The sequence below is a fragment of the Pipra filicauda genome, unplaced genomic scaffold, assembly GCF_003945595.2.
Source record: "Pipra filicauda isolate LSUMZ 115617 unplaced genomic scaffold, ASM394559v2 scaffold919_size51518_pilon, whole genome shotgun sequence".
Lineage (NCBI taxonomy): Eukaryota > Metazoa > Chordata > Aves > Passeriformes > Pipridae > Pipra > Pipra filicauda.
Window position 1 is genome coordinate 1 of NW_024105108.1, and position 8,556 is coordinate 8,556.

Sequence of the window (8,556 nt, forward strand, 5' to 3'; positions counted from 1 at the left end):
GAATTCAAAACTATTAATCCAGGCTTGGTTGCATTTGTGTTGCTGTCATTTGGGGATGTCAGCTTTAGATCTTGGTGCCTTCAGCAGCATCTTCAGATCTTGCTGTCAGTCAGGGACTGATTTTCAGCCTTTAATTTTTTACGCATTCCCTTGCCTCGTGCTGCAGTTGGGAATGTTCATTCTCTCAGGAAGGAGGTGATGTGAATTCCCTCCTGCAGGGCTGAGGTGACCCTTGGTTACTGTTGAGGGACAGGCTGTGCAGGAGCTGCTGATGAAACACTGCCCAGGAGTTAGTGGGCCAGCAAGGGTGTCCTGCTGCACAGAAGAACTTAGTGCTGCATGTAAATACCAGAACTGGAGTTTAAGTTTCAAAGTACGGGATCTGTGTAAATAAAAGTATCTCAACAAATTGATAGCATTTCCTATCAAATGGGTGTAGGGAGTAGAGCTGTCATTTTTACTTAGAAATTATGGCATCAGCACGTTCAAGCTTCTCAGGTGTTGGCTTTCCAGACTTGCACAGTTACCTACCGTTACTTGATTTTCCCCTTAACTTTCCTGAGAATTTGGCAGCCAAACCATTTGTAGATCAACTTCTTTATTTTTGCATAATGGTACACAATCATACTATCTGCCTGGGAAAAACAAAGTAAATGACTTCCAGCTTTAAAATGAAATGTCTGTGCTTGTATGAAAGAATTCTTTTTGTTCTACATAAACAAAGTTTGACAGCTCGACAGGACTGAGAGCAGAATCTTGGCCTTTTAAACTGGTAAATTTGACAAGTTTTAAACTTGTAAATGTAGTAATTACAGAGCATCAACAGGAAGGCCTAACAATGTTCCCTGTCTTCTGTAAACTGTTAATGCTTTGGAGCAAATAGTGAGGCTCTGAAACCAGAGCTGTTCCCGGGATACTCTGATATCCCACTGGGTAGGGGAAGAGTTGTTGCTCTGGGCCCGTGAGCTCTTGAGGTTGTGTTGCTGGTTGATTGTTTTGGTCCTCTCTCCTCTTGAACAGGAACCATGCCCAAGAAAGGAGGGAAGCATGCTGAAATGGGAAAAGAAACACAGGCACAGTGTAAACGAGCAAAGCTGGAAGCAGCTTGTTCTCCCTCAGTCCTGAGTTTTGAGAACCCAGACAGCCTCTTCGGGAGCTTGATCTCCCCCATCAAAGGAGAGGTGTTTTTCAAGGAGTACTGGGAGCAAAGGCCACTGCTCGTGCAGAGCAATGATCCCCTGGTGGCTGCTTACTCCCTGTCCCTGTTCCAGCTGTCAGACTTGAAGGAGCTGTGCAGCCAGGGCCTGTACTGTGGGCGAGATGGGAATATCTGCAGGTGTGTGAATGGAAAGAAGAAGGTTTTAAATAAAGAAGGTAAAGTGAATTACATGCAGCTGAGGAAGGATTTTGACCAGAAAAAGGCAACAATACAGTTTCATCAGCCTCAGAGATTTAAGGTGGGATTGTTTCACTGGATATAATTGATGCTGGCTCAATAATGTGGTGTGTTTTGCTTGAGTTGCACTAGACATGGCTTCATCTCTGTCCCCAGGGGAAGTGGTTGACATTGATGACCTGCTGAAATCTTTACATGAGCTGTATTAAAACACAGTTTATACTTTTGCACTGTCCATCATGTTTCACTGCTCTGCAGTAAGAACAAAATCTGATTCATGCTATAATATGTGTAATAATATATTCTTTTTAAAATTTTGCTCTGTCACATAAAAGTTTGGAAAAAAAAAAACACAAATGCACAAAATTGATGATTAGGCATCTGTGCTTAAATTATCCCTTCTGCCCCACTGTTTCCTTGTGCAAACTTTGTGGCTTTTGAGCCACTTCCCTTTAATGGAGGGTAAGGTGTGAAACCATGTGAAATATTTCCAGTGTTCTTGCCGGTGAATTGCACCATGGAAAGGTACCAGCCCATTTTAGCTGAGTGTTCTCAGTCCTTGAGTTTGAGAAGGAGACAGTGGTGCTGCACAGTTGTGAAAAGGACTTGGATTCTTGGAGGTGCTTTGATTCAGGTAGCCTTGAAGGTGTCAGCACAATTTAATTGTGAGGTGGACCCAAATAAGATCCCAAATACAAGCTGAGTCCCAGGTATAGTGTTCCTGGCTGCTGTCAGCTTTAATGGCCAAGCTGCACTTGTGTGGATCTGGTACTTGGCACGTTCTGCTGTTTCCCTTCGGTGCCTTGTCTGTCACATGTGGGGTGTGGATGAGTCAAGTTTGGTTTTGAATATTCCCAAATGATTGGAGTGACTGGTGAAAGGTCTCTAACCTTTGTATGTTCTCTCTGGTGAGAGAATGCAGGTCCTGCATGTGCTTATTGTCTTATGGTGTTCTGCTGTTTGTGGGATTATTTTCCTCTGTTCAGCCTTGTCTGTCTGGTTGTGCAGCCTAAAGATGGCACAGGGAAGAGAACAAACCCAGGTTGGGGCACCAGACTTTTTGGCTTAGCAATGACTCTCCTGGCAGATCCCCTTTGCATCTCCAGTGCTCTCCTTCAGGAGAAACACTGGTACAGAGCACCTTCCTTCCCAGCCTCTGTGTCCCTGATGTGATCATTCTTCCCAAGCCATGGGGAGGATGTGGGCTGGGCTTGCCTGAGCTCTTCAGCAAGTAACAGCATCTTTTTTTTTACAGGAGGAGCTGTGGAAGATTTTCAGGAGAAGCTGGAGTGCTACTTTGGGTCTCTGGTGGGGTCCAATGTTTCCATCACTGCCCAGGGATCCCAGGGCCTTCCTCCTCACTATGATGATGTTGAGGTAGGACAGCACAACCTTGCCTGTGAAATTGTGCATGGGCTTTTGCTGATGGCAGTGTTTGCTGTTGTGTGTGTGCTTCTAACCCTCCCCCCCACTAAACATTACAGGAAAATGTGGGGTTTTTTATTTGTGTTTCCTTGTAGTCGTTTTTCTTACATATTTTGCTGAAAATTTACTAATAGTAATATCTAATCATAATAGCATGTAAACTGGGTTTTCCAGACCTGGTATTTCCATTAGATAAAAAGAGAAGTTTGTTTTCACAGCTGCAGAAGCTTTCTAGCACCTGTTTTTTCATTTTCACTTCATTCAGGCCCCAAGAATTTACAAGTCCTTTTTCCTTTACTAAGTACTTGCTCTTTCTTCAGCTGGACTGTAACAGCAGACTGGTTGTGCTTGTTGGTCCTGCTGTTTTTAAGAAGTTTCTGATATGATGAATTCCTGTGGTCCAAATGCATTTTAAATCAGCTTCTAAAAGAAACATACAAAGATACACTGCGTTATAAAGAAAAAATTGGACTATCCCACTTAAATCAAATCAAAAAATCCAATCCTTATATGTGTATTTTGCTTTTTAATATTTTCATTTCCATTCAATACACCTGGAGTTTCATTTTCCTTATGCTTGTTATTCAGCAGCCTCACATCCAGCATTTCTAACTCATGCCATCTACCCCCATTGGGCACCCTATAGAGGTTTCTGATGCTCTGTTGGGGATAAGCCTCTTTCACCTGAAATTTTGGCTATTTGTGTGGCAGATGTTCCTTTTGGGTTAGTTCTCTAGCACTTACTTAAGTGACTGGAGAGAAACAGGGATTTCCAAATGCCTGCCTTAGGATAAAACAGATCCCACTTCACAACTCCTCTGTCTGTTGTCTCTAAATAGAGACAAAAAAAAATGAGTTCAAATTTAAATTTCTCTGAATTGTAGCCATCTAAAAATTAATGAGGGGAGGGTTTGCACACTGCGAGCACGAGAAATTTGGGTGAGAGTTGTCTGTATCCTTTTTTAAAGGTATCCTTTGCTTCTAGTATTTAAATAATGGGCCAAAAACCCCCAGTTATTTCTGTAAATTGACTGGTACTCTCCAGGTTGGGCACCCTGACTCCTAGGTCATGTTTGTGGAGTTGTGTGCAGAAAAAACACTGGGTTTGTGTATGGTTCTAAAACATTTTTATGCTTTTACATGCTGCCTGTAATCCCTCAGGCTAATCCTCCTGTGCACTGAGACTTACTGCTGCACTGAACATTGTCACTGTTCTGGTGAATGAGATTTAAATATTTATCCTTGGCTGATAAAGAAAAGCATGAACCAAACCCCATATGAACTTGCTGTATTAATTGCTCTTCCTTTTTCCAAACCTGAAATCCAAGTGTTTGGTTGGTGGTTGATTTTTGGAATGAAAGGAACATTTCATGAAGATTACTGAGTGTCAGCAGGGAATCTGGTGCTTGTCCTGTTCTGTTTGACCTGCTTTTGAAGTGTTACTTGTCCAGCTGGTGGTGCTGCTCCATGCTGGAATCCTCAGGAGTTTCTCTGCCTTTTGGCCTGTTATGGAGCCTCTCTCTGCTCTTCTCAGTGTCCAGAGCTGCATTTGGGTGTAGGTGTTTTAGGAATAGTGTGACATGTTGGATGGTGTAGGTGTTTTAGGAATAGTGTGACCCATTGGATGGGATGCTGACATCATGAGCTGTGTTGTTTGACAGAGGGGAATATTCAATCGTCATCGTGTACTGGGTGATGCAAAGTCTGGTAAACTACAGTTCCCTTTTTCATTTCTGGAATATTTTGGACCAGACTTCAGTGCCTTTCATTTTTATGGAATAATGATGGGCTTAAAAGTTATCCAGGTTTTTAATTTATTTTTCTTCTGTTTGCTGTTGTTCACTTCCTGTGACCCATTTCTTCTGGGTGGCTGCTGTCAAAGTTTGGTTGTCTCTTTGTGGCTGCCTCTGAGAGGGATGCTGTTGTTTGACTCTATTTCCTCCCTAAACATCTTTCTAGAACATTTCCTTTCTCCATCTTTCAAGTGAAGAGAATTCAGAATACTCTTGGTTGGTGTAGTCCCCACTCTGGTAAGGAAGGCAGTTTTCTTTGACTGTGCTGTCCAACTCTGTAGGTGTTTACAGGACAAGCCACAAGTAAACTTTTATTTCCTTCTTGGAGGCAATTTTATGTGCTTTACACCTTTCTTGTCTTGACTTTCCTTATCTAGTTTTTTTTCAGTGTGGAGTTTTAATTTACATAGGTGAGAAGAAAGATAGGGAGGAGGAGGAGGAGGAAGGTCGTACCTGTTTTTTAAGTGCTTTAACTGAAAATCTCAGACAACAGTATTGTGACAGATTACCATTTTTATAGACTATTTGGCTTTTCTCCTGGAACACTAGCCTTTTCTTTTGATGTGATCTGACCAAATCCCCATTTCACTGCTCCTCTGCCAGCCCACTGTGTTGCCAGCAGGTCCATCTCAGCTGCTTCTTTGTCCTCTTCCTGCAGCTCAGTGGGAGTCTGTGTGTTCTGTGATGTTAAAAAGCTTGTTTCACGTTTTCAGCAAATATTGACAGCAGGTTGGAAAGTTTAAGGTTCTGAACTTCTGGCTTAGTGTTCTTTATGTTATTAAAGTGTACATTGCAGGACTGCTCCATTTTGTGATTCTAAAGGATATATATTGTCAGACTGTCTGCTCAGAGAGTATTTTCTCTGACTGCAGTAAGGTTTGACCTGGTGCCCTAAATATATCAATTTTCTTGCAGCCAGGTGACTTAGTGTACTTCCCAAGAGGGACCATCCACCAAGCTGACACTCCTCTTGGGACCTCCCATTCCACACACGTGACCATCAGTACCTACCAAAACAAGTAATTATTCTTTATCTTTTGTTTTGTGTGGCTTTCCTCTGCCAAGTGATGTGTGTGAGTAGTACAGACCTGAGATGTGGTGAAGTTCTGGGGCTTGGGGGAAGGAGGGGAGCAAGAAGACTGTTGTTGTTTGAAGCAGCCTGTTTGAGAGGTTTTCATGCAGCAAGCTTGATTGCTTTTTAATTGCTTATTTTATTATTAACCAGCTGTAGGCTTTAATGTGGAAAATGCTACAACTGCAAACTCACTTCTGTATTTAAAAAAATCTCTCATCAGTGGCTGAAGTTACTGTTCATTTCATAGCTCAGATAAAGAGCCATGAGTTACTCCTTTCATCATGTTTTCTCCTGTATTTGATAGTCACCTGCACTAATCTTCTGACAGATTTGCTGCCAATTCTTCCTTGCAAACATTTTCTGCTTATCTGTGTTTTTTTTTATCTCCTACCCCATGTATGCAAGTCAGATTTCTTATGACACACTCCCAGTCCTTGTGCCCACACTGTTATCACACAGGGAAATGTTCTTGCCAACCTAATCAGCCTCCCAGATGCTGGGTTTGGAGCCATTGGTCTGAGTTAGGAATTAGGAAGGGCAGAACAAGTTTGGGCATATTCTAGATAACTGTGAGATGAATCTCTAACCACCAGCTGTGCCATTCTGGAAGCCAGGATGGGCTGGTAACTCTTCATCTGGCCACTCCTCCAACATGGAGAGAGGGTTAAGAGGAAGCTGCTCAAAGGTGTCAGTCTTCTCAAAAGTTGGGTTCAGATTATTTCAATTTACACATGTGTTCTTTTATTCAGAAGGTAAAAAAAAACAAGCAGGGAAAACAAGCAGGAGTCCTGGTGCAGGCTGGTGTTCTGACTTGTAGATGGAAGTATGATCTGGAAGCATTTCCTTGGCAAATTGAAGAGAAATCCTTGAAAGCAGCTGTGGAGGAAGTGCTGGTGGAGGTGGCACTTCCAGGTATTTTCAGGTTTGTCTGGGCCAGATCCCAGCAGGAGAGAAGTGTGCACATGTGGGATAAGCAGGGCAGTTTGGAAAAGCAGTGAGTAGCTGAAGACAGTTGCTGGCAGATGGAGACTGTGGGGGCAAAAGAAGGGAAGTAGTGAGGAGTAGATGTCTAATTCCTTTCACTGGCCAGAGTTCTTCCCTCCCACTGTGCAGCAGACAGTGGAACACTTGAGTGGAGATGATAAAAAAATATTGAGACTGCAAAAAGTGGCACTTTTTCCTAAACTAAAGTAGTGTCTAGAGATCAGAGCTGACAGCCAGGAGTGCTGAGGGAGAACAAGAGCAGAGGGTGAAGTGTCTGTTGGAGGACAGGCCCTGCCCTGCTGCCTGCCCTGGGTGGGTGGGAGTTCTGCTGGCAGCCCTGGATGTTTGTCCATTAAATCAGCCTCAGGATGTGGGAGGGAAGAAGGTCACCCATGGACAGGGCAGCACTTTGGCGTGAGCCTCTTCCTGCCCAGGTCGACTCAAGCTGGGCACAGAAGGTGCAGGCAGGAGTAGGATCCTCCCTCTCCTCCTCTGGTTTATTGTTACAAGTGGGGAACAGAAGCACAGGGATCAAAGCCAGTGTTTTTGGTTAAGTATGTAGGCTAAGAATGGGGATTTAATGCAAACAAGACACCTACAAACTGCCTGTCAGGTGTCATTAAAATCCCTGCAGGCATCTTGGTTTTGGGGTCGTAATTAAGTTTCTAGTCAAGCTGAAAACTGATGCCCTGTTGGATTTGATAACCCTGGGTACGTTCCCTCCTTCAATAGAAATGTCTCAAAAGCACATGAAGTGACAAAACCAACCCCACACACTTCACTGTGTGCAGTGGGGCTGTATGTGCCCGTGGCTGGATGATAAAGACCCCAGGAGGAATTCATAGAATCATAGAATCGATTGGGTTGGAAAAGACCTCCGAGATCATCGAGTCCAACCCTTGGTCCAAATCCAGTCCATTTACTAGATCATGGCACTCAGTGCCACGTCCAATCTGCGTTTAAAAATCTCCAGGGATGGTGAATCCACCACCTCTCTGGGCAGCCCATTCCAATGCCTGATTACTCTCTCTGTAAAGAATTTTCTCCTGATATCCAACTTAAATTTCCCCTGGCGGAGTTTAAGCCCGTGCCCCCTTGTCCTATTGCTGAGTGCCTGAGAGAAGGGACCAACCCCCACCTGGCTAGAACTTCCCTTCAGGTAGTTATAGACGGTGATGAGGTCACCTCTGAGCCTCCTCTTCTCCAGGCCAAACAACCCCCAGCTCCCTCAGCCTCTCCCCATAGGACTTATGCTCCAGTCCCTTCACCAGCCTTGTTGCTCTTCTCTGGACCCGCTCCAGCACCTCAATATCCTTTCTGAACTGAGGGGCCCAGAACTGAACACAATACTCAAGGTGTGGCCTCACCAACGCAGAGTACAGGGGAAGGGGATCACTTCCCTGCTCCTGCTGGCCACGCTATTTTTGATACAGGACAAGATCCCATTGGCCTTCTTGGCCACCTGGGCACACTGTTGGCTCATGTTGAGCTTCCTGTCAATTAGTACCCCCAGGTCCCTTTCTGCCTGGCTGCTTTCCAGCCACTCTGTGCCCAGCCTGTAGCGCTGCAGGGGGTTGTTGTGGCCAAAGTGCAGGACCCGGCACTTGGCTTTATTGAACTTCATCCCATTGGAATCAGCCCATCTCTCAAGTCTATCCAGATCCCTCTGCAGAGCCCTCCTGCCTTCCAGCAGGTCGACACTCCCTCCCAATTTGGTGTCATCAGCAAATTTGCTGATGATGGACTCAATCCCCTCATCTAAATCATCAATAAAGATATTAAACAGGACTGGACCCAACACAGACCCCTGGGGACACCACTGGTGACCGGCTGCCAGCTGGATGCAGCTCCATTCACCAGCACTCTCTGGGCCCGACCCTCCA

At 44.6% G+C, this 8,556-nt stretch overlaps 1 pseudogene; it reads left to right on the forward strand.

The window, feature by feature from the left end:
* The first annotated feature begins 184 nt into the window (after positions 1 to 184).
* LOC113997058 lies at positions 185 to 5,778 on the forward strand (annotated as a pseudogene).
* Positions 5,779 to 8,556: the final 2,778 nt, after the last annotated feature.